Source organism: Schistocerca americana, chromosome 6, assembly GCF_021461395.2.
Source record: "Schistocerca americana isolate TAMUIC-IGC-003095 chromosome 6, iqSchAmer2.1, whole genome shotgun sequence".
NCBI lineage: Eukaryota > Metazoa > Arthropoda > Insecta > Orthoptera > Acrididae > Schistocerca > Schistocerca americana.
In genome coordinates this window covers 236,423,235-236,449,613 of record NC_060124.1, presented here as the reverse complement: position 1 = coordinate 236,449,613, position 26,379 = coordinate 236,423,235, and the positions used below count along the sequence as shown (strand labels likewise).

Here is a 26,379-nt window from a genome sequence, read left to right as displayed (position 1 = left end):
AGCGTTTCGACAATGACGGAAAAGGTGGGAGTCTTCCGTTATGGATTACTCTGAAGGGAAAACACAAAAATAAAAGGTTTATGACAACAGTTTTATTAGTACCGCTGCTGCGCTCCCTTACCTCTTGGCGACGGAATCCTCCTTTGGCAAGACGTCCTCATCTTCCACAGGCTTGGCGGTCTCCGCTGCCACAGGGCGCTCGCCGGACATTTCCACGTCCGTGCGAGACGTCTCTTGCTGCACGGCGGGGCTGCATTTGTCGTCGGCAGAGACCGGATCCGAACTGGCATCTGTGAAATAATACTATGTGATAGCAGTTGTATTTCACTCGGAAGACGATAAAAATCACTTTCCAGGGTAGCCGACGCGCTGCTTCCTGGACTTGGGTAGGCGCGCCGGGCCCGGATCGAATCCGCCCGGCAGATTAACGACGATGGCCGGTGTGCTGACCAGCCTGGATGTGGTTTTTAGGCGGTTTTCCACATCCTACTAGGTGAATACTGGGCTGCTCCCCACGTCCCGCCTCAGTTACAGGACTTGCAGACATTTGAAACACATTGACACTATTTCACAATTTACACTAGACGCAGACAGCTGGGGTACACTCATTCCGTCCCGGGGGGTATGGGGTGGCGGCAGTAAGGGCATCCGGCCACCCCTTAAAATTAACCATACCAAATCCGTACTTGACCCTGCGCACAATGCGGGATAAAGGCAGTCGCGAAAGAAGAAAGAAGATTATACTTGTGACCGCTGCGGTCGGGTTCGAATCCTGCCTCGGGCATGGACGTGTGTGATGTCCTTAGGCTGGTTAGGTTTAAGTAGTTCTATGTTCCAGGGGACTGATGACCTCAGATGTTAAGTCCCATAGTGCTCAGAGCCATTTGGACCATTTGAAACCAAAGCACAGTTTACACAATGTCACGCCGCTAACATCCTTAACATGCAGTTGCAGTTGCGATAGTATATTGAGCCAATGATGTACTAATCGAGTAACAAATCAAATTAAAAGCTTATAATAAAAGAACATTCTCAGTATAAATATAAAAGTGTGACATCTTCACTTATCTTGTTGCAAAGCCACACTAATTCACATTTCACCAGCTGTCCGTGTCTGTTAAAAACTTACACCATTTTATTGAAAAAGTCTGCAGTTACTCGCATATAGCGGTAGATAAGAAACTTCTGCGCATTTACCATCCGGCAAAATACTCTCTCCTTTGCGCGCTACCATTTCCCAAAATCTATTTCGGTATCTCAAACCGTCAGTGAGTTATGAGGGGGTGTTATGACTACTTTTCTAGCTTTATCGCTGGCGCTTGCGGTCGCAAATTTTCATTGCAATCTTTCGGAACTTCAGGCACTGTGATTCTTATATGCAATATAACACAACTACTATGATCATTACCGAAATGTTAGGCACTTTGTAATGAAGCTGACATATAAGGCTACAACTGACGTAAAAACCAATTCGCTAAAATCCGCTCGTGTGCGACCAGCTCCGAGTGCAGTTCGCCTGTTCTCCAAAATCCTCATCTGAAATCTCACAACAATCCGACATCGACGGTGATTATGTTATAGAGAGTACGTTAGCACGAAAATATTTTTAAGTGGTCTGAATCTTCACGTTTCGCGTAATCCTTTTTCTTCTTGGTGGTGGATGCCTGTGCTGGGTTAAAATGTTACGTACTGAGACCAGTAAGGAATGTTCGTGTTGGTACTCGACAGATTATAAAGTGATGTGTTATTGATACAAATGATGTAGACACGTTGAAATATTTCATCCAGACGTCGTCGTTGTGCTCGCGTTGTTTTCTTTTCGCTGGAACAACAAAAGCTTTCTATTGTCCAGCAAATTTCTATTATGTTCATTGTCTCTGTAGTACTCAAGTTGAGCAGTGAGGGCGCGAAAGCAAAATTTGTTTGAAATCCAAATTATCGCCATTGCTGTCTAATTGTCTCCAGGCTCGAAGTAAGCAGTTCGTGCATTTTCCTAGGGCCTCCCACTTTATCCCGATGACAGCATATAAAATAGAAACATATTCTTCACCGCAACAGCCTTGGCGGTGCTGCATGTGGTCTTAAGATTGCTGGTCCCTCCAAATGAAGGACGCTTCCATCGTCACACAATGACGAGCCTAAAGCTGCAGAAACGGTCAAAATTTCGAAGGGAGAAGTCCTTGGAGCACGTTCCCGGGAACCAAGATTCACTGTCTTATGTAAGCAGTAATACGTCGCCAGAGAGGAAAAAGTCACTGCCATTATGTGGTCGTGGGAAAACGCGATTATTCTCCCGCACAGCGCGGCGACATCTCTCGTGGGTAATCTGCGCAGAAGATTACTGCAGGTCACAAACTTCAACCTCCCACAGTTTGAGTTTTCCACGCATTTCAAAGTTTAATATATTATCCATCACTGTTCCAGAGCAATCTTCTGCCCGGAATTCAGCTGCGGAGTTAGCTAGTTCGTCAGTGTTAGTGGTACACACGGAAGAGTTGCGATCCTGTCACCAGTGGCTGTGTTTGCAAAGTGCTGCGCTCTGCCGGCGCAGCGGAATACCACACCGGAGAACTTGGGCGCTCTTGCCACCTGCTGTCGACAGGGGGAACCACTGTACAACAGCTGAACGTAAAAAAAAAAAAAAAAATTATTTTCACATCTCCAAGGCCACAAGGAGTTTAATTGTTCCATCATCGACGTACCTGCATTGGTTCTTGAATTAAGAAAGACAGGGTTTTTTTCAGGTCCAGCCGTTGTAGAAAATATTAACTTTCTCATTTCGTTTAACAATACTCGCTGTAAAAATCTGAAGTCTGATTCACCGCTCGTTTACTCAGACATCATTTTACCAAATATCTGCCTGCGACGACGATAGTTTCAAGAAAAAAATTAAACAAAGGTCCATCTTCTAAGCCTATCGCAATTTTCAGGTGCTGTCCGTTGATTATGCGGTTACAGATTCCCTCCATCAATGTATCTCTTTGGAAGTTCCCTTGCCTCCTATCGCGGTCCGCTGTTATCTGAGAGTAAAAAAGGAAAGTTCAAGATCGCGGAAAGAAAATGAAAGCCGACAAATATTGCATTAAAACACACAGCGGCGTTCAAACGACGCAGTATCATTCGGAGAGTAACTTCACTTATATTAAGTACCGGCGAGCCACGCTGCACTAAAGAGTTTTTGGTTGTTTGAGAGATATCAAATCCTTACCTGTGTGGCCTAACATTCGAAACGGGCATTTCGTTGATTCTGGAAACTTAAAATTGCTAATAGTCGTTGGTCGTCCATCTATAAACTTCGGATTTAACATCGGCAGGTGTCAAGTGCCGTTCTGGAGGTATCAACTCAGCATTTTATTTCTTCTTCTCTCGCTCGGAGGTTACTTTAGCATCACAGCTGTTACAGTCCAGTAACCAGCCTGAGATTTTCCTCTCTATTGTCTAAATTTTGAACAGCGCGTTATTGTGAGAACTGGACAGTCTAAAGCATATTTCGTTAGCGCTATGTATATCAGCCTTTGCCTCGCAATCAGAAATCTTCAAATCAGATTTCGATACATAACGATCGGGAGAAATAAGTGTGTCAACGTATATTTGCAAGAAATATTAGTGATGAGTGTAAGATACATCCAAGTTAATCGGTATATATAGCTTATCTCTTAATTTTTAAATTAAAATTCCTTATTTCTTTTGGTAATTTCCGGGAGATGAGAAGACGCGAGGGACCACAGGCATCTTGGGGCTGATAGGTGATGCAAGAGACGGCGCGATAAGGACTGCGGGCAGATGGTATTGCTCAGCCATATAATTCTGACCGCTTCCTGGCTGTGGTAAGACAGACGCTTCCACATCCGCCTGTAGCGCATCTTCACTGTACCACAGATCTCTGCGGGGCTCCATTCCACAGGCCTCTATCCTGTTTTCCTTTCTAAAAAAAAACAACACGTATCTGTGACCCTCAAATGACACAAACGAAGAAAAACCAGGAAAGTTGAAATCTAAAGTGCTTCCTGAATAAAATGCAAGCCTTGTTTCGCAGGAAAGCAATGCACGGTGCTTCATATAATAGGAACAAACGCATGCTTCATTATATCCATGGAAAGCCACAAAACTGACCAAAGTACTCAACACACACGTGTATGGGCTGAACATCCAATAACCGAAGTAGAAATGCAGGAGGAAATACAAAACCTCGATTTAGAGGATACGAGAGAAACACCTGTAACTACTGCAACTGCATGCGTAATTACCGCACTTTAAAGGAGGTAATAAAAAAAACCAACCAAACAAATCTAAAAATTTTCCCATGAGGTTCATTCTCGCTGTGTTATCAATCACTTTTAAAAATTGCTTCGTTCAAGAGGGAGGGTCATTTAACTTATTGCTGATATAATCCTCTTTCGTGAGGACGTACGTTGTCTTGCAGACATAATTTGAGACTTCCCCTGCTGTGGGAAAAGCCTTCGAGAACGTGTTTCATATTCTTGTCTCCCTTTATTTTGATTACCTTTAAAAAAAACTACAGGAGACATTTCTACTTTTTCCACATTGGAAAACAAACTGGTATCGTAATATGGATTGTTTTTGATATTTAAATTGAGGTTATCCATAAGATAATGTAATCATAACCACTGAAGCACAACACCGAAAGTAAAGAATCTCATTTCTGCTCCATGCTGTAAATCTCATTGTTGCTTGTAGTTAGTTCTGAATGCAGATTATGAACTGATTTATTTACTCCAAAACAATTCAATGTGCAAGAACGAATGGTGTTGGTTCACACAAGAGAATAAAACAAAGGCTCTCAGTATGTCCAATTGCTGCATTTGATCAATAAGGCTCACAAAACAGAGTCTTGTTAGGGAAGATGTACATTTCGAACGGATTCTATCGCTAAGCTGTACTATCAGATCAACAGAGTGTTCAGTGGCAACTGTGACAATTTGAGTATTAATCTTGTAAATCCTTCGACCAAGGTTTCAGAAGCTAGTAGCTCCACACAATACTGGCAGTTCATATTCCACCCTGCCGCCGTCCGTGACTTTTGGGCATTGTTGTGCCGAAATGAATGCAGATTCTCCCATTGCGTAACTGCAAGCACGCCAAGCTATTACTCGTGAGATGTGGTTGCTTATGCAGCGAAACAATTACAGTCTAACCCTTTGTAAACACCAGATTTTCTCTGTAAAATTCCACTGTCCGAAATTCAGATCAATCTAGTACCCTATGTTTATGGATTATGTGCCTAGAATACAATAACGGCAAACAGTTATTACCAATGGAAGCTGTTACTCCATGAGATTCTCAAACGATGCAAGGCTACCACGTAAATAACCACAACTTTACTTTGCACGGTATATAGAAATGACGCAGCGGATAACGTCGGGAAGTTCCATGAGGCTTGCCGCGGATCATGCTTTCGTATACAGAGAATCACTAGAAAAGTGTAGCCAAATGCAGGAAGACACGCAAAGACCAATTATTGTACGATTACACTATTGAAGTATCACCGAAAACAATCACATCCATAACATATCTAGGAGTATGCGTACGGGGAAATTTGAAGTGGAATGATCACATAAAAGTAATCGGAGGTAAGACAGAGGCTAGAGAGATTCGTTAGAAGAATCCTCAGGAAATATAGTCCACGCATAGAGGAGGTAGCTTACAAAATTCTCGTTCGACCGATACTTGAATACTGCTGGTCAGTCTGGGAACCGAACCAGATGGGATTCGATAGAGGAAATAAAGCAGAGCCAACATGTTTCGTTACACGTTCATTTAGTAAGCGCGAAAACGTGACGACGGATTATTTGTTACTTATTCGTATGGCTCACATGCAATTTAAAATTACAGTTATATAACATTAGTATTACTACACATAACAGGAGTATGAAAATACAAAACTACGCATAAAACTAAATAAATGTCAATATCTAGGTTCTTAATCCATACAAGAGCCGTATCACCAGCTTTCATGAGGTCGCTCCAAATCCCCTGGTAGCAATGCAAGGGGGATTCATCTCTAACGTGCTTGATTGTCTGTCTGAGAGCCCCACAGTCGCAAACCAGAGATTCTGCAGCACCCCATTTGTAAAGAGAGTCTGCGCATTGTCCATGCCCAGTGCGAGTTCTGTTCAATCTGACCCAGCTTCCTGTCGAGTTCTGTGCCAGCATGCTCCCAGTTATACTTCTGGAACCACTCATGCTCGTCAGGATTTTCAGTAAGTTGACAGCTCTGGTTCCACAGGTCTTTCACTCTAGTATTATTCGCGTCTAGCTCTTCTGCTCGCCGTAAAGATGTGTTTTTTGAACGGAGTCTACTTCGTCGTAAATTTGGTATGTCCTCCTGTATGAGTAATTCCAGGTTCTCCTGTAGCTTGCCGTATTCCATAAACAAGGGCTCGTTTCTGCGGTTTGCTGGTGGATAGATGTTGTTTCTGCGGATTGCTGGTGGATAGATGTTGTTCAGCAGAGGAAGCAAATAAGTCGGTATTGGTCGGATTACCCTGTTATTAACCGCGCAATGGATGATGTGCGCAAGCTACCCATGTCGTTCCACACAATTTTTGAATAATATTGTTACGGGTTTTTATCTTGGCAGCACTATTTTCAAGATATTTTCTATATGAAAGGGTGCGGTCAAGGGTGACACCAAGCGTACTTGTTATAGCAAAGAGTGTTTCCACTAAGTTTCACTCTGAGCTCCGCGGTAGTTTGTTTGTTTGTCAGATGGAATGTACATACTTCAGTTTTACTTTACTGGGTTTAAGTCGCCACTTTCTAAAATAGGCGCTCATGACGGCTAGCTCTGTGAGAATTGTCTCTGCACGCCTAAGATCCTTGGTTCTACGAGCAAGAGCGATATCGCCCGCCTAGCAGATGCTCTCCGCCAACGCAAGTGCCACACGTTTCAAGAGAAGCGTTCTGCACCACGGCATTCTTTACTGTTGAAATTCCGAGCGCGTACATTCCTGGAAGAGCCAACCAATATATTGCTTCATCACACGAATCGTTCGCGAGAGGAGCATGAAGGCGAGATTAAAGAGATTCGAGCTTGCACGGAGGCTTATCATTCCCGAATGGAACAGGAAAAGCCGCAAGTGAGAGTGGTATACAAATTACCCTGCGCCACAAACCGTAAGGTGGTTTAGTGTAGATGTATATAAATTAAAAAGTAATGGAACATGCTGACCCTTTCTGGCAACGTCCGCTGTATTAAAACTGAATAGCGCAGTTTGTTCCTTAAATTCAACTTAACTGTAATAGGTACAGATGTACTACCTAAAGCGAGGAATGAAAAATCAAACCGGACCGGGGGTCTTGACTGGGTTTACAGTTTAATTCCTTTATCTACACGCCGAAATCTCGAGATTCCTGTCCAGTTTTAGAATTAAGACCACGAGAAGTCCTAGGCCGTCTTGTAATTTTTGTCACAAGCACATCTTCGTCATCAGATATGAATAGCGTAGACAATATGAACTCCCCACGTCCTAACAAAACAAGTAAAAATCCTACTGCACTTCTCTGGCACATGAAACTCTCAACGGTTCCGAAAACGCACGAGAGAATGTAGAATAATTACTCTTCCTTCAGTATCACTCCCACAAAACACCAGAGGAATACCACACTTGCCACCGAAATTACTGATGAGTTCCACGTCTACATCAACATACTCAGGGCATCTCTAGAGGAATGAACAACATTTAGGGATACGATCATTCGAAGCATACAAGTCCAGTAAATATCGACGCTAAAACGCTTACCTTAAGAGCTATGAGCACTTGTGCGATAGAGGATGTGCGTTTCACAGTAACCAAGAAGAACAAGTGCTCATAGGTCTTATGGTATGCACTTTAGAATAATTTTTTTCTTATTTTAATCCATACTATAACCACTAAAAATATGGAAAGAAAAGAGCTAGCAGTAGAATAAATTTGACTCACAGTATCGAAGATGTAGTGTTCATAGCTTCTAAGACATACCGCCGTATGTTTAATGTGTAACTGCCGGAGGGTTCACTGTTGTATGTCTGTCAGTTATTGTTCAGTGCTCTATTGGGTAGAGCCGCGCGGAGTGGCCGTGGTGTTTGAGGCGCCATGTCACGGACTGCGCGGCCCCTACCGCCGGAGGCTCGAGTCCTCCCTCTGGCATGGGCGTGTGTGTTGCTCTTAGCATAAGGTAGTTTAAGTTACTTTAAGTAGTGTGTAAGTCTAGGGACCGATGACCTAAGCACTTTGGTCCGTTTGGAACTCACACACACTGGAACCTTTTTACTGGGTAGAACGTTGTGTCGCACAGTTTCCGAATTTCGAGATAGCAGAGTAAGAGGAGCAACGCGTCTGCATTAAATTTTGCGTGAAGAAACTTACGAAAACCTTTACAGAGACACGCCAAACGATACAGGAAACCGATGGTGATGAGTGCTTAAGCCGCACTCGGTGTTACGAATGGTTCCCATGGTTAAAAAATGGCCGGACCGAAGTTAAAGATGGCCCTCGTTCAGGACGTCTACCAACGACGCTCATGTCAGGAACTTCAACGGAAATGTGCATGCCAATGCGAGGCAGACTGTCCGAGAAATTGCAGTAGAACGTAATATTTCAGTTGGATCATGTCATGAAGTCCTGACACAGCATCTTGGAATGCATCGTATTGTCGCCAAGTTCGTCCCACGGTTCATGAGTCAAGACCAGAAACACCCCCGCCTCGCAACCTGTGAAGAGCTTTTGGATCGCGCAAATGAAAACGAGATGTTTCTTAAGAGAATCATAGCTGGTGATGAGACGTGGGTCTATGGTTATGATGTTGAGACCAAGATTCAGTCTTCACAGTGGGACGGGAAAGGTTCTCCAAGGCTTTTTAGCCAGCTAGTCAGGTCATATCAAACGCCAAAGTCCTATTGACAGTTTTCTTTGACTTTGAAGGATTAGTTCATCATGAATTCGTGCCACAAGGACAAACTGTTAATGATGGTACTATCGGGACGTGATGCGGCGCCTGAGAGAGAAAATGCGAGAAGGAAATGGTCTGAAAAGTGGCGAGACAATTCATGGCTCTTGCATCACGGTAACGCATCCACACATTCATCCCTGTTGTTGCGTGACTGTTGCATAAAAAACGAAATCACTGTGCTGCCTCATCCTCGGTATTCTCCAGACCTGGCCCCCTGCGGACTTTTTTAATTCCAAAGTTGAAAACCCCGTTGAAAGGACGAAAATTTGCGACGATAGACGAGATAAAAGAAAATTCGCAGGCTACGCTTCGCGGGATCCAGCAAGAGGCGTACCAAGGCTGCTTTCCGAAGTTTAAACGGCTTTGGAAGCGATGTATCAATTGTGGAGAAGAGTATTTCGAAGGAGACCACGCACAATAAGTAAAAGGTAAGCGTAGAAAATTTTGTGTACGAAGTTCCGGAATTTTCTGAACAAATCTCGTACACACACACACACACACACACACACACACACACACACACACACACACACACACACACACACAAGATCTGTTCAAAAAATGCCGGAACTATGTTACAGAATTGTGAAGTCTTCCTCCAACACCGGTTCTCGAAAGTTATCCAAAAGTATATCCCCAGTATAGTACCACCCTTCTTAGAACGATTCCCATTTAAGATAGCCAAGTATCTCGGTTAAACTTTCGTATGGTCTATACCGATGTGTCACAATATTAGGAGCAAGTTCAAATTCGTTAGATTTCTTCTGGTAAGGTAAGGACTCCAACCGCTGGAACAGCAGCCTAGAACTGGCCACGCTAACGTCTTTTATGCTATTTTCTCAGCTGCATCGGAATTTCCTAGAAACCTTCCAGGAAACATAAGTATTTGTAAACTGCACACATCAAATCATCCCTATCGCTCAGTGAAGAAAACCAAAAGTCCTCCACAAGACACTCAAAGTCTTGCGTCCCAGAATTGGTTTCCAATAGTAACTGCGCAACGTCTGCTTACCAACTTCCACTTATACTGTTGGCTACCCTCGTAGACCTGTAAAGTTAAGTGGCCTACATTTTCTACCGATTGTCACCACACCACTTGGTAAACACAAAAACACGAGATTCACACGTGATTCACTACATCGTACGATGCAGCGAAGAATTCTCGCAGTACCGAGACGCTGAGTCCCGGGTCCTAATGCTTTTCCCCTCTGGGTACGACACTCTCGGGTTATTCCAGCGCTACTGATCTCTCCCGCTTGCACAACTGCGTCGGCTGGACCTCCCCTATAATCGTTAGCTTCTGCCCAACGGCGGACTTCCACGCGTCATCTCTCGCCCGCGATAACCAAAACTCAACAGTATCTCAGAGTCATCGTTTCCTTGTAGCCATTCGGTTTGCCGGAAGAAGGAAGATAGGTTCTACGTCCCGTCCACGACAACGTCATTAAAAACAGAGCGTAAACTCAGATTGGAGGAAGGTGAGAAACGAAATCGATCATGTCATTTTCAAATTAACCTTCCCAACATTTGTCGAAATGTAATTAGGGAAACCAAGGAAAACCTAAATCTAGGTGACCTAAGGGAGATTGAACCATTGCTTATTTTAATCAGAGTCCACTACGTTAACCACTGTGTCACCTCGCTCAGTCCATTCGGTTGATGTGATTTACACGTCGGGGAGCACCCAGAAGGGCAGGAATAATCGAATGAAAATGTCTATATTTGGTAAATAATGAAGACTTTTACAAACGCGCATGTCCAGCAATAAGACTTTATCATCAAACAAAATAACTTCTCCTACGAGGAAATGAAAAAGAAAAAAAAAAACCTCAAAACTCAAGTAGTGTAGAAAACGCAGTCTTCAAGCTTTCCACTGAGCCTGCACTTTACATAACCTGGACTACCTGCCCTTGTTTTACTATCTGCCGATAAACAACTAGAAACCGTCGTGTATTTACCTTGAGTAACACCCACTGTAGTGGCCGGAGCAGGTGACGTTGCAGTGTGTTGCTGCATTGTTGCCATATCTTGCATAGCTGTAGCAGCTCTAGGCTAGACTCGACGACGGACGGATTGTCTAGAGTTCCCAGCAGTGTGGGCAAACATCAACCACGCCCGCTAGTCGTCTCTCTCTCAGCATTGCGCACACCTGCAACACAAACAGTTCCACATGGTGTTAAACATTTTCAAAATCAAATTGAGCATTCTTTCGTCCATCCCCCAAAATACAAATCTTGGTAACAAAATATTTCAAGTGAGACGAAGGTTTGACCCTTCACAGTTTCTGCACATTGTCGTTTTGTGGCAGATTCGTAATGATAACAAGTCTCGTCATCTGTGATGCCTTTTTCAAAACAAAAAATTTTCCGCGCTTTGCATGTCAATCGAGTCGTTGTTTGGGAGAAAGGTGTGTGGGACAAACTTTGAACACACTTTTCTCTTTTTCCAAACATTCTGGAGACTTTCTTAAGCAATTGATTTACAGATGTTGCTCTATTGCGATGTGTGACAACGCTCACAAACCACAGTCGCATGTCCACTACTTAAAGATTGTTAGTTCAACCTGCCGCCGTAGTTACTTCGCTGACACCGGGTAAACGCCACGAATAAAACCAGTCTCGAAACTTTTTGGACGTAATTATTATGTAAGTGTTAAAAGAGTGTGTATTGTTTCGAGAGGAGATTATTGTTGTTGTTGTTGTTGTTGTTGTCTTCAGTCCTGAGACTGGTTTGATGCAGCTCTCCATGCTACTCTATCCTCTGCAAGCTTCTTCATCTCCCAGTACCTACTGCAACCTACATCCTTCTGAATCTGCTTAGGGTATCCATCTCTTGTTCTCCCTCTACGATTTTTACCCTCCACGCTACCCTCAAATACTAAATTGGTGAACCCTTGATGCCTCAGAACATGTCCTACCAACCGATCCCTTCTTCTAGTCGAGTAGTGCCACAAATTTCTCCCCAATTCTATTCAATACCTCCTCATTAGTTACGTGATCTACCCATCTAATCTTCAGCTTTCTTCTGTAGCACCACATTTCGAAAGCTTATATTCTCTTCTTGTCCTATTTATCGAAATAAGAAAAACGCACTCTTTCTGAATGGTTCGAATGGCTCTGAGCACTATGCGACTTAACTTCTGAGGTCATCAGTCGCCTAGAACTTGTAACTAATTAAACCTAACTAACCTAAGGTCATCACACACATCCATGCCCGAGGCAGGATTCGAACTTGCGACCGTCGCAGCAGCACAGTTCCGGACTGAAGCGCCTAGAACCGCTGGGCCACATCGGCCGGCCATTAAACTCCTTATTACGTGAAATGTTCAAATATCCTCATGGTTAAGTCTTTTTACGTTTTAGTTGCTGGATTCACCGCCAGTGTTTTGTGTTCCATTTCAAATGGTTCAAATGGCTCTCAGCACTGTGGGACTTAACATCTGTGGTCACCAGTCCCCTAGAACTTAGAACGACTTAAACCTAACTAACCTAAGGACATCACACACATCCATGCCCGAGGCAGGATTCGAACCTGCGACCGTAGCGGTCACACGGTTCCAGGCTGAAGCGCCTAGAACCGCACAGCCACACCGGCCGGCTGTGTTCCATTTGAGAGCAGGTTATGTTGACAACCAATTCACTGCTTTGACTTATTTACGCTTAGCATCAACTGTTTAAAAGATCATTACAGACTCTTCGTGTTCGTGTTGTGGAAGGCTGTGTAATCAGACGCAATATTCCAGAGATACGACAGTGATTCGTTACTCAGTGCGATGGCGGGCTGATGAATAGATCAGTACTGGCAGTGGGAATTTTGGAAACTGCATTTAAGAAAGCCTCATGTGGCATCGTGGTCCGTTCTGTTGCTGTCTGTTTCCCATAATAAATGTACAGTGAAAAGTTGCAGAAAATGTATTTTAACAAGGAAATAAAGTTTCTGGGCTTGGGCCGAGGCACCGTATTTCTTCTTTACAAGTCGTCGTTGCATCCTGTATATGCGCCAATCACAGGTACATCGTGTATACAATACCGCTTGGTCGCCCCATAAATTACGCCAATTTGACTACTACGAGTAACGCCTACAAAACCATCTTTTCATAGGACGTCGGCTATGAAATCAACGTGTTCCTCTGAATTGTAGAATGTTCTCGATGCATGGAGCACAGATACTGTCGAAAACAACAAATGCATCTCGAACTGCCCGCATCTCGTGGTCGTGCGGTTGCGTTCTCGCTTCCCACGCCCGGGTTCCCGGGTTCGATTCCCGGCGGGGTCAGGGATTTTCTTTGCCTCGTGATGGCTGGGTGTTGTGTGCTGTCCTTAGGTTAGTTAGGTTTAAGTAGTTATAAGTTCTAGGGGACTGATGACCATAGATGTTAAGTCCCATAGTGCTCAGAGCCATTCGAACCATTCATCTCGAACTTACAAATCAATTGAGATGGGTTCTACTTTACTTCAGATACCATAGTTAACGAACTAAACAGGACGAGCCAATTATTCTGAAGCGTGGAAAGATGTTTTGCAAAAGAAAGCGGTGGATACCTGGAAGATTACACCAAGCGAAGTTGGTGAACATATCTTGGACGTCCGCTAGTAAAGCAGTTCTGGGAAGAAATGAATGCTTAGACACGGAGACCAATTTCCAGCCTGTAAACTCTACGCTTATCTAGTCTAATGAGAGACCGTACCTGCTGTGAGTTACGCCGCCGCAAAGTGATAAGGAGAGACGTCCGAGGAGAACAAAGGAAAACAGTTTCGACAGGATTTCCAAAGTACTTCATCCATTTTCTCCGTCATACACAGACACGGCACCACGAGCAGGATTACGTAATCATAACTTTGGCAACACAGGGGAACTTTGGCAACACAGGGAAACAACGAAAGCAAATTGAACACCTTACTGCACTAGCAGGTCCTACTTCTCTGATCAGATGTAGGATCTCGACATTACTTTTACAAAGAGAGGACTTACGAAACGGCCTAAGAATTGTTTTTGGTCCTACTGTAAAATTGCTGACAATCTACATTATATTTTCGTACCATGTAAATAGCATTAACATGATGATCCCAGTATGACCCAATGAATATGACGTTCTTAACTCTGACTGCGGAATGCGGTGTAAGTAATTACAAAAGGCAATAATGAATCACTTGAAAGTGATCAAAGAGCCGAAATTGCAGTAGTGTATCCAGAAGGAAATAAAATAATCAAATGGTGAAGGCAATAGCATTTAGACAGTTGTAGGATATTTGTGGTAAGAGCTTCTGGGACCAAACTGCTGAGGTCATCGGTCCCTAAGCTTACACACTACTTAATCTAACTGAAACTAACTAACGCTACGGACAACACACACACACACACACCCATGCCCGAGGGAGGACTCGAACCTCCGACGGGGAGAGCCGCGCGAACCGTGGCAATGCGCCTCAGACCGCACGGCTAGGCAGTCCTACATGACTAACTTAAGAAGAACAAAAACATCTATTATTTCATTCATTAAAAGATAAATTTCGCTTTCAGATTTTTAAAATAATATACAAACGGTGTATAGGAAGCGCACAGTGATCTGGTGTCTTCGTACGACATTGCACGTTCATCAGGAATACTAACACGGTGCTTCAGTTACGTATGTCTCATTTCGACAGTGGTCGCGAACTATAGGGAAGACAATGCAGACGCAAGGCTCGCTGCAGCTGAAGGAGCGGTCTGCACAATAAAACTACTGCTGCTGTCCCCTGTCATGTCCAGCGAAAATCACTCTAGATTAACCACTGGCAAGTTTACTCAGGACGGAATGATGCTATAAACTAGAACTTTCAGTACCGTTTTTGTTTACCGTTCTTGTATGTTTACAAATGCATCTCTGTTATTAAGAAGGAGCCAAACGCCAAAAACTATAAGAGATGAGCTTTATAGTTCAAGTATTGACAGCAGTCACTACCAGTAAGAGAAAAGGGGTTTAGAGAATCGGTCCCATTCGTAGCATCTATGCCCCACAGAGCATCTTCCCGCTGTTAAGTCTACATGAACGTATGATCAAACTGCATCAGCAGAGTATAATACACAGCAATCATAATCGAAACGCTGTTGATGGGTAATGGGAAAATCCTGCCTGGGATGCGACTACCTCTCTCAAGAAATTCAGCCCAAGTCACAGGCTTCATCTCCTCCCACACAGATTCCGCTGGTGCCTGGCGTGAGTGTGACGTGCAACCGCACACTGCGTCAGAGCGGACAGGAAGACACTGCGACTCGGATCCGGAGTTATTTCCTTTTTCCCGAAACTGAATCATCCACGCTGCGCCACGAAATGACACTGCAAATGTTGCCTTCGCTGCTGCCGGCTGGACCGGAGAACATTTAATGTCTTCCTACTTTAAGTTTTCTGTAGCCTCACACAAGAGAAGGGTAATGCTGCGGTGGTTACTTACTGCGATAGAAACTTGTGGCGGAAGGCAACCCCGCCACCTACCCTACCCTACCCAATCCAGCAGCAGTAAGTTAATCGTAAACGTGAAAGCTAAGAATTATTTTAAGAAATAGATTAGTGTCCGGAACTGCATCAAAACAGTCTTCAGACTGGAGATCGCCACAACATCCTGTTCCATTTGCGTATGCAGCGAAGGAAAAATTCACTGCGTGCATCCACAGTGGCTATATGCATATGAAGATATATTGTGGAAGCCGTAGAACTGTTACATACGTACGCTACTTCGTTCCAGTGTTTCGCGATATAATGCTGCCTTTTTCAAACTAGTCCCATTCCCTTTCTAGAGAGATGCACAGAGACAAAACAGGTATGTTGTTGGAATCAGAGACCAGACAGTATGATTTAATTTTTATGAATTTTGGTTAATATTCAACTCAGAACATTGGGGCCATTGCCTTAGTTCCATTTTTGCAGAAACCATTGATATGTTTATTAAACACGTTATACAACGTTCATCATAGAAAAAACACCACAAAATGGTTAACGTGCTCTCTGATACGTTAACGTCACGTATAAATTTGCAAAAAGTGACAAAAACTATGGTAAACCATAAAAAATGGCTCTGAGCACTATGGGACTTAACAGCTGTGTTCATCAGTCCCCTAGAACTTAGAACTACTTAAACCTAACTAACCTAAGGACATCAGACACGTCCATGCCCGAGGCAGGATTCGAACCTGCGACCGTAGCAGTCGTAAACCATAAAAGTGAATATTTAGTGAGCGCTTCACAGCTTGTTTTATGTAAGACAGTAAAATGAGTTAATGAAGTGATGTTTAAAGCTTTCCCGGCGTACTGATTGTTCCATAAAAACACGGGAGAACTGCCGGATATCAGTAACGTCCTACCGCGATATTTCGGCGCAGAGTCTTCTGGCCATCTTCAGGTGAGTGCCACTGTAGTAGTACCTTTACAGACGGTAAATAATGTGCTGAACCATATATGGTTGAAGGAAAAGTAAATGTTTATGTTAAATGCATATATCAATTTTCTTTCTCAGCTTACTTCTCACATATCAAACAGACAACCGTGTTACGTCACAGTAACGTCATTCAGAAGTTAAGGACTCTGCAAATTGTTACAATAGAGAGGTGCTAATGACATCGAATGCGGTGAAAAGTAAATATCTCAACATATATCCCAACAGCCTCTCAGCATAAAGCACCCTATTACGTGCAACACTAACGCCTTATTACATTGTTAACAGGTGTTCACAAATCATATAGAATGTAAGCCTTTAATCCCTATCAAAGCCGGTCGAAGTGGCCGTGCGGTTAAAGGCGCTGCAGTCTGGAACCGCAAGACCGCTACGGTCGCAGGTTCGAATCCTGCCTCGGGCATGGATGTTTGTGATGTCCTTAGGTTAGTTAGGTTTAACTAGTTCTAAGTTCTAGGGGACTAATGACCTCAGCAGTTGAGTCCCATGGTGCTCAGAGCCATTTGAACCACTTGAACCCGATCAAAGAATCTTTTGTATTTTACATTTATACAACAGGTCGGTATGTCTTTAAGTTACATTTAATCTGACAAATCTTTTATAAAAGCACTCAAACTTTCATAAAACATGTCGTAAAAGTACGACACTGCACCCTCAAAGATTTTGTAAAATATGTTTTAGGAAAAGATATTTTATAAATTTCTTTTAAGAAATAATAAACGCCCAAAAGCGGTCCCGCTAGAAGTCTTGTGTAAGTAGTTTTGTTAGACTCTTTGTAGAATTCTGCATTACAGCCCCAGGAAAATTTCAATATAAAATATCTAACTTATTTGCAAAATACAGAACTTTAACGGAATTACTTAATCCACAAAAACAATAAAACGTTAAAAACTATATTTTGAGCTGCCATGCTCATTACAACCTGTGGTGCAAATAAAACACATACTGGCTAGTGAAACATTGAAGATAATAAATACCATACAAGAGAAAAGCGTTGCTGACTTAGCTCTTTATGTGCGGAAAACGATATTCCCATTAGGAAATCCCATATCTGGATATTATTTGGAACCTGCATCGGGAGTTGGTGCTTTAATTGGGTAACAGAAAGAAAAACTGATGACATCCCTCATATCTCGTGCGCGCAAACAGCACGTCGTTAACACCCCCAAAAGAAACGATGTCACAACAGCAGTAAGGGGCAACTTTCAAACTCATACATTAGAGACAGAAAGTTATTGCACATTCTGATCTCGACGCTTCGTTGCTGACAGAATCACATTAGGTCTAAGTATGGGACAAACACAGTGTCTAACCTCAAATATAATGATATACATATTTCTTTGTGGCACCAAGCTTAGCAAATCCTAACTTTTGTCAAATCCTACCACGGACAAAGGACCTGACGCGGCCAGAAACCTGGAAAAAAATTATCCATAACGTTAGCGGTTGTGCCACAAAGTAATATAATCTTCATTCCATTGTTGTGGTAAAGGGAACCCTAGTACCTCACTAACAGGCCAACACATCTAAATAGCGCTTAGGCAACGCAAGGCATAGTACGTCACAAAAAAGGCGCAGAGAGAGAGAGAGAGAGAGGCGTTAAACTGTTGTATACTCCTCGCTTTTTAGACACCGGAGTTACAGAAAGGGCTGGTTTCGTTTTATTGAGGCATTAAGCTTTCACAACATTCGAGATCTCTTGTGAAGGACTACAACAATGTTTCACATGAAAATGCTGGACATGACATAAATGGAAAAATAATCCAGAAAGGAGCTCGAAGATAAGGATATTAAGCGTCTATAGATCGACGACGAAGTCATTGTACACGGAGCACAAGCTTCGATTGGGAAAGCAAATCGGCCATGTCCTCCATGTCCTCTTCAAAAGCACTATCCTAAACGATGCAGTGAAACCATGATGAACTGGTTGGATCGGGATTTGAACCGGTGTCCTCCTGAATGTGGGTCCAGTGCCTTAATGCAGAGTGCTGATGCCGATGAAAAAATCGAACAACGGGAGAACTATGATGCGGCATCGAATTTCTGCCTCAATAAAACTTCAAATGTTCAAATGTGTGTGAAATCTTATGGGACTTAACTGCTAAGGTCATCAGTCTCTAAGCTTACACACTACTTAACCTAAATTATCCTAAGGACAAACACACACACCCATGCCCGAGGGAGGACTCGAACCTCCGCCGGGATCAGCCGCACAGTCCATGACTGCAGCGCCTCAGACCGCCCGGCTAATCCCGCGCGGCCAATAAAACTTTATTTCCCTATTTTTGCGAAACTGCGAATCATGGTTTTGGATTCAGACTCGCCCTTTCAACACCATTCTGTTTGAAATACTGCATCCTATGCAACGTGTCAAATTTTTATGAACATGATTGCTCTTGCTGCCTATTTGTACTAGTCTTTTCCTGAGCTAACTAGTACCGTTAAATAAGGAAATTGTTATACTTTAAAAGAACGGAAGAATCGCAGCCGGATGTACCATCTGTTTCTTTCATTAAGGGCAGATATTGTTGAAGAGATATCGACGCAGGAACTGGTAATAAGTTGAATATTTCAGCTGAAATAAAATTCTTATCAACATTACAGGTTTTATTTTCTAGCGGACACTATCTAATCTTTGAGAGAGCTGGTTACAACCAAGTCGTCGTAAGATTCCACGACGTGTACGCCTGCCTCTATTGGAACAGGACACGGCGGAGTATATTGTATGTGACTCTTTAGCGTTATATCAATTCGCAAAGATTTGAAGATGCTCCTAGAAGCTGAAACTGCCGATGTTCATCAGACTTACCTAGCCCCTGTGACTGAAACAATAATTTTATAGACTTCTTTATGATATGTCCATTAGATTGATGTTTCTATTAGAAAAAAGATTAACGGAAAGATAAACACAGGAAGTGACGGCTGCTGCCATTTTTCACGAATACTTCCATCGTATGTAGCAGGCTATACAGAAATTATACAAAGAAATTGATGCGAGTCCTGTTTTGAGAAACACACTCCCTTGCGTCATGCTGGACATGCCAAGTGTACCCGATGGGGATCCTTCTCCATTAGCTACCCATATCATCCAGCAATGAAAACCACACCCACACTTGGTTTAGGTTCGTCAATTTCTGCAAGAGCTGTCACAGTGCGCTTTAAGATGCTTACATTCGCGGAAGTATTGCTTACATAATGGTTTTGGATTCATGCTCTCCCTTTCGACGTCATTCTCTTTGAAATATTGCGCCCTATGCATTCGTGTCACGTACCGATACCACTTCTGTTTTGGTCGATGATTTTCCGTCGATTACTACATAGTGTTACGCTTCCGACAGGAAATAACAAATCCAGTCGCAGACTAAGGCGATACTACATAGGCACGCAACTGCATTAGAAGTCTAGAAATATCGAATCAATTTGAGATCCCCCGTCGATAGCATTCAGCACTCATTACTGTTTCACGAGGACATTTTTCTCAGCCCCTGTTACGTGTTAAATGGACCGTTACCTTCGAGGTAATTCATAATGTTCGAACATAGTACATGTTCCAAAATCCTCCTGCAAATCTACGTCAGTGATAAGGGTCTGTAATTTTGCTGGTATTCATGCTTCCTTTCTTGAGCAACTGTGTGACCTGCGCAACTTTCCAGTCTTTCGGTACGGATCTTTCGTCGAGCGTGAGGTTATATATGATTGCTAAGTATGGGCTGTTGCGTCAGCATACACTGAAAGGAACGCAGTTAGTATGCTATCTGACCGGAAGATTTGCCTTTATTAAGTGCTTTAAACTGCTTCACTACATCGAGGATTTGTGCTTCTATGATAAGTTGGCAGTTGTTGTTCATTCGACTTCCCGAATATTTATTTCGTCTTCTTTGGTAAAGCTATTTCAGAAAACTGTGGTTAATAACTCCACTTTAGTGGCCCTGTCATCGGTAATATTACCATTGGCGCCGCAGTGACGGTATTGATAATGTCTTGCCACTGTCGTGCTTTATAAGCGACCACAATCTCTTTGGATTTTCTGTCAGATTCCGAGACAGAGTTTCGTTGTGGAAACGACTAAAATCATCTCGCACTGAAGTTTTGAGCTTCAGTAAAACCGCACCAATCTTGGAGATTTTGCGTTCTTTTAAATTTAGCATGCTTCTGCAGCGAGGTTCTGAGCTGTTTTAATATTTTCGGTATAAATCTCTCAATTGTCTCAGATACTATTTCTTTGAATTTAAGCCACATCTAGTCTACATTTACATAGTCGGAATGGAGCTGAGACTGTCTCTTAGGAAGGCGTCAAGCGAATTTATTTTATTTTATTTATTATTTTTTTTTTAATAGATATATTTTCCGTTTACTTTTGTCCATTTCGATGTTGCCCGTAGTCAGTCTCGCTACAACGATCTTATAGTCACTAATCCCTGTATTCCTCATGATGCTCCCTAATTGCTCATGATTATTCGTTAACGAAGAGGTCAAGCATGTTTCGGAACCTTTTACATTTTGATTGGGCTCCTGAACTAGCTGCTCTAAATAATTTTTGGAGAAAGCATTTAGCACAGTTTCTAAAGATGTTTTATACCTGTCACCGGCTCTGAATACGTATCACCGCTAACATGTCGAGGTTAGATAGAAGTCATCACCAACTATAATTCTATGGGTGGGGTACCTATTTGACATGCTGTTCATGATTTCTTTGAACTGTTCAGCAACTGAATCATCTTAGTCGGGAGATCGGTAAAAGGTACCAATTATTAATTTATTTCGGTTGTCAGGTATAACCTCTACCCATACTAACTCATAGGAACTATCTACGTAAACTTCGCTATTAGATAAACTACTTCTACCCGCAACAAAGACGCCGCCATCAAATCTATTTAATCTATCCTTTGAACACCGTTACGCTCTCTTGTAAAAATTTTGGCTGATCTTATCTCTGGCTTTCGCCACCATTCGGCACCTATAACGATATGAGCTTCAGTGCTTTCTATTGGCGTTTGAAGCTCTAGTTCCCTGCCAACACAATTACGAAAATCTACAACTACAATATTGATTATCGGTATGCCAATTCTCTTCCCGTGTTCGTACAGCAGTCTTCGAGAGTGAAACCGTTTCTGCATTTTCCCGAGACTAACCTAAGAAACCGTCCAGTCCTTTTCACACAGCCCCCGCTGCGCGTGTAGACGGCCTCCTCCGTGTAGTGGGCACCTAACCTATTAAACGGAACCCGAAACCCCACCACCCAGTGGCCCATCTCGAGAAATCTGCAACCTGCATGTCGCAGATCGTTAGTACCAACATATGTCCTCTTCATGACATCCGGAAGCACCCTTTCCACATTTGGAACACCTCCTCCCGGTATGCATGCAGAGTGGACACTGGATTTCTTTCCCACCTTGGCAGTGATACCCCTAAGGAGCCTCTTTACGCGTACAGAGCGTGACGGAGAACACTTTGTATCAGAGTAAACTATATTTTTGTCCTGTTCCATTGTATTGTAAGAGATATTATGACTGTCTCTATGCCTATGTATATATCTTTCACCTTCCGTCTTTCGACTAAATATCCGAATTTAGGACCCATGACCGTCTCTATTACACTTTGGTGCAAGCTATACCAGTCTTCTACGACTCCCGCAGGGCTTCTCTGAATGCATTCCATTCCTGGTATCAAGCCCATTTGATGACTGCAAACGCTACAATAACCGATCGCATTTGCGTGTTGTATGCGATTCCCTTTATAAATGCACTGTGCTCTCCCGGAACATTACCAAAAATCTTCATCTTCCATTCTTCTTTTCTGCTACCGGGTGGTTACAATTAAAGTGTAGCTACACACAGAGATCCAGTGCGGGCTGTAATTACACTACTGGCCATTAAAATTGCTACACCACGAAGATGACGTGCTACAGATGAGAAATTTAACGGACAGGAAGAAGATGCTGTGACATGCAAATGATTAGCTTTTCAGAGCATTCACACAAGGTTGGCGCCGGTGGCGACACCTACAACGTGCTGACATGAACAAAGTTTCCAACCGATTTCTCATACACAAACAGCAGTTGACCGGCGTTGCCTGGTGAAACGATGTTGTGATGCCTCGTGCACGGAGGAGAAATGCGTACCATCACGTTTCCGACTTTGATAAAGGTCGGACTGTAGTCTATCGCGATTGCGGTTTATCGTATCGCGACATTGCTGCTCGCGTTGGTCGAGATCCAATGACTGTTAGCAGGATATGGAATCGGTGGGCTGAGGAGGGTAATACGGAACGCCGTGCTGGATGCCAACGGCCTCGTATCACTAGCAGTCGAGATGACAGGCATCTTATCCGCATTGCTGTAACGGATCGTGCAGCCACTTCTCGATTCCTGAGTCACCAGATGGGGACGTTTGCAAAACAACCATCTGCACGAACAGTTCGACGACGTTTGCAGAAGCATGGACTATCAGCTCCGAGACCATGGCTGCGTCTACCCTTGACGCTGCATCACAGACAGGAGCGCCTGCGATGGTGTACTCAACGACGAACCTGGGTGCACGAATGACAAAACGTCATTTTTTTGGATGAATCCAGGTTCTGTTTACAGCATCATGATGGTCGCATCCGTGTTTGGTGACACCGCCATACTGGCGTATCACCTGGCGTGATGGTGTGGGGTGCCATTGGTTACACGTCTCGGACTCCTCTTGTTCGCATTGACGGCACTTTGAACAGTGGAAGTTACATTACAGATGTGTAACGACCCGTGGCTCTACTCTTCATTCGATCCCTGCGAAACCCTACATTTGAGCAGGATAATGCACGACCGCATGTTGCAGGTCCTGTACGGGCCTTTCTGGATACAGAAAATGTTCGACTGCTGCCCTGGCCAGCACATTCTCCAGATCTCTCACCAATTGAAAACGTCTGGTCAATGGTGGCCGAGCAACTGGCTCGTCACAATACGCCAGTCACTACTCTTGATGAACTGTGGTATCGTATTGAAGTTGCATGGGCAGCTGTACCTGTACACGCCATCCAAGCTCTGTTTGACTCAATGCCCAGTCGTATCAAGACGGCCAGAGCTGGTTGTTCTGGGTACTGATTTCTCAGGATCTATGCATCCAAATTGCGTGAAAATTTAATCACATGTCAGTTCTAGTATAATATATTTGTCCAATGAATACCCGTTTATCATATTCATTTCTTCTTGGTGTAGCAATTTTAATGGCCAGTAGTGTAAATAATTGAAATCTGTTCTTCCTTTTTGGATCACCCTGTACCTTCTGCCGGGCGGGCGATCTTATTTAGTGAAGGACGGAATACCGGCTTGGACAAGACGCGGAGGGCAGCGCGGCGTGGGAGCTGTTCTTGGGGAGACGCAGGAGGGCCCTGCGAGGGTGGGCGCCCAGCGAAGCGTGCCCTCCTGGGGAGGACTTCCTCCGCCCAACGGCTGCCCGGACGCCGGCCGGCGTCTCCGCTGCCCACATCCCGGCGCGCCGACGCCTTCAATCCCAGAGCCCCTCACAGCTCTCGAGCAGTAAGTCCTCCGTCTCAAACGCCGAAACCGTTCCGCACGACAATCACATTAGCTTAACACAGAATGTCTATCATATGAGCCGACGGGTGCATTTTCTCTGGATTTTCGGCCAATTGCAATTCGTCCAACGCGTAGCTGGAGTCAGCCCAAACAAATCTTGCTCCACACGTCCTTCAAGCAAGCCCAGCGCCGACAGAAAGCGTCCGTCTGTTTCCCGTTACAAACAAAAGTATTTTTAAGGTGGAAATTTTACGTGTCCATTCGACAGAGCAATGCTAGTCTAGTGCAACATTCGCTTTATAGATATCTATTAAGAGGGACAGCAGAAGACAAAGAATAACCACTACTGCAGCAGCGGCAGCCCGCACAGAGTGCTACCGCCATGCAGAGGCGCTGCTCAGTAGCTGCTGGAGTACTGCTTACTCTGGGTCTTTTACTCTTCTTGCCAATACATACTGATAAAATGAATAACGCACTAGGCTAATATGGGGTCGCTCTGTTCAACCGGCACGAAAAATTCCGATTGAAACATATATTTGTTTGTGATGGTAAACAAATGGACGCCTTCCGTCGAAGCTGGGCGTCGTATGAAAGACGCCATTATCAGTACTTGTGCTAACTTCAGCTACATATTACAGGAACGAAATTGTAAATATCCGTCGAAGCATAAGAGAAAATGCGCCTGACGACCCATAGGAGAAACACCTGGTATAGGTTGTGTAAAGTAAAGCTGACCCGGGATGATGATGCATAGGGGCGCATTTTCTGTGAGTTCATTTACGCTGACATGCTGAACCAGGCATCTGCAGGATTAACTCATGCACAACAGCACATTTGTAAGCGTAGAGCATCAAGTCTTCTTTAATAATCCAGAATGAGATTTCCACTCTGCAGCGGAGTGTGCGCTGATATGAAACTTCATGGCAGATTAAAACTGTGTGCCGGACCGAGACTCGAACTCGGGACCTGCGTGCATTCACTAAAGATACTGCTATGCGTCTGGTGGAATAGCGACGGTGTGGTCTACTGCGAACTGCTTCCCCAACGTGTAACCATCGCTGCTGACATTTATTGCCAAACAACTGTGACGTCTTGATGACGCAATACAAGAAAAAGGACCAAGAAGGATGCGTAAAGTGATACCACTCCACGATAACACCTGCCCGCATTCTGCTAGTTTGAGGAAAGTACCATCTTAATTACCTGATTTGCACCCTCCGATTTTCACGTTTTCCGCTCTCTATTAAAAAGACTTCAAGTAAAGTCCTTTCCGGTCGAAAGTGCGCTCCGAACATGGCTCTACGAGTTCTTCGCCTCTAAACCACATGATTTCTACAGTCGCGAAATCGAAAAGTTACCCCAGCGTTGGTAGTCTGTTGTACGTAATGAAGGAGAATATATTATTAATGACTAAAGTCTCTGTTATGTACATCTGTTGCGCTTATTAAAATTACGAAAAAAACGCTATGAACTTATGCACTAATCCAATACCTTACAGGGTAATACTGCCCTAAAAGTCGTGAAGGGCTGGGGAAAGGAATTGGCCGCTTCTTTTAAAAGTACCCACCCTGTCATTTGCCTCAAACAATTTGGATGGCCAGACTTTCTAACCGCCGTCCTCATGAGTGCGATTCTAAAGAAGGAAAGGAAAAGAGGAGTGACACAAGGAAATTCTGTTACAACTCGTTGCTGTCCTAGAAGGAGGTCTCCGATCCTAAAGCGGGAAAACGATAAAGGAATTCCTAGTGAAATTAGTCTTTTGAGCAAATCCAACGGCGAATGGAATAACGTAGCACAGCAAGTTTGAAAGCAGGAAAATCAACATAAATGTACAGCCAACACACTAAGAAGGAAAGAATACAAATTGACCACAAAGCCACAGAAACATCTGATCTGTTTGAGTATTTATACTTGAAGAAGGCAATCACTGGATGAATACAAAAACCACTGCAGGCAATTTTTACTCTCCTCTTTCTTTTGTTAAACTAATCGTTTCCAAAACAAAGCTTCTGGTGTGTCTGAAAAGCTAAGTTCACAATCCGTATACATTATTATTTTTGCGTAATGGCAGTGAAGCATGGACTTTTAATGCGAAAACCTTTTAATAGCCTACGGCTCATTCAGTGAGCGAGGGTTAGATGTATGTCGGAAATTGTTGGGACGAACATGAAAAACAAATGGGAAAGGTTCAAAATGGTTCAAATGGCTCTGAGCACTGTGGGACTTAACATATGGGCTCATCGGTCCCTTAGAACTTAGAACTACTTAAACCTAACTAACCTAAGGACATCACACACATTCATGCCCCAGGCAGGATTCGAAACTGCGACCGTAGCGGTCGCGCGGTTCCAGACTGAAGCGCCGAGAACCGCCACACCGGCCGGCCCCAAACGGGACAGGAAACAGACTGGAGTGAAAGACGTAATTGCGACTATAAGCTGATGGATAGTACATGGATCAGAAAGTCCTTTGTTGGATTTG

The 26,379-nt window shown here is 43.7% G+C and overlaps 1 long non-coding RNA gene across 1 annotated transcript in view; it reads right to left on the bottom strand.

Moving 5' to 3' along the window:
• Window positions 1-161: 161 nt before the first annotated feature.
• The window catches only part of LOC124619236, a 33,362-nt gene continuing 7,144 nt past the window's right edge, over window positions 162-26,379 (bottom strand). Inside the window, exons 2-3 of the long non-coding RNA XR_006980062.1 lie at window positions 10,911-11,101; window positions 162-290 (exon numbers count right to left, since the gene is read on the bottom strand). This is a non-coding gene — a long non-coding RNA (uncharacterized LOC124619236). The remainder of the gene's footprint in view (window positions 291-10,910; window positions 11,102-26,379) is intronic.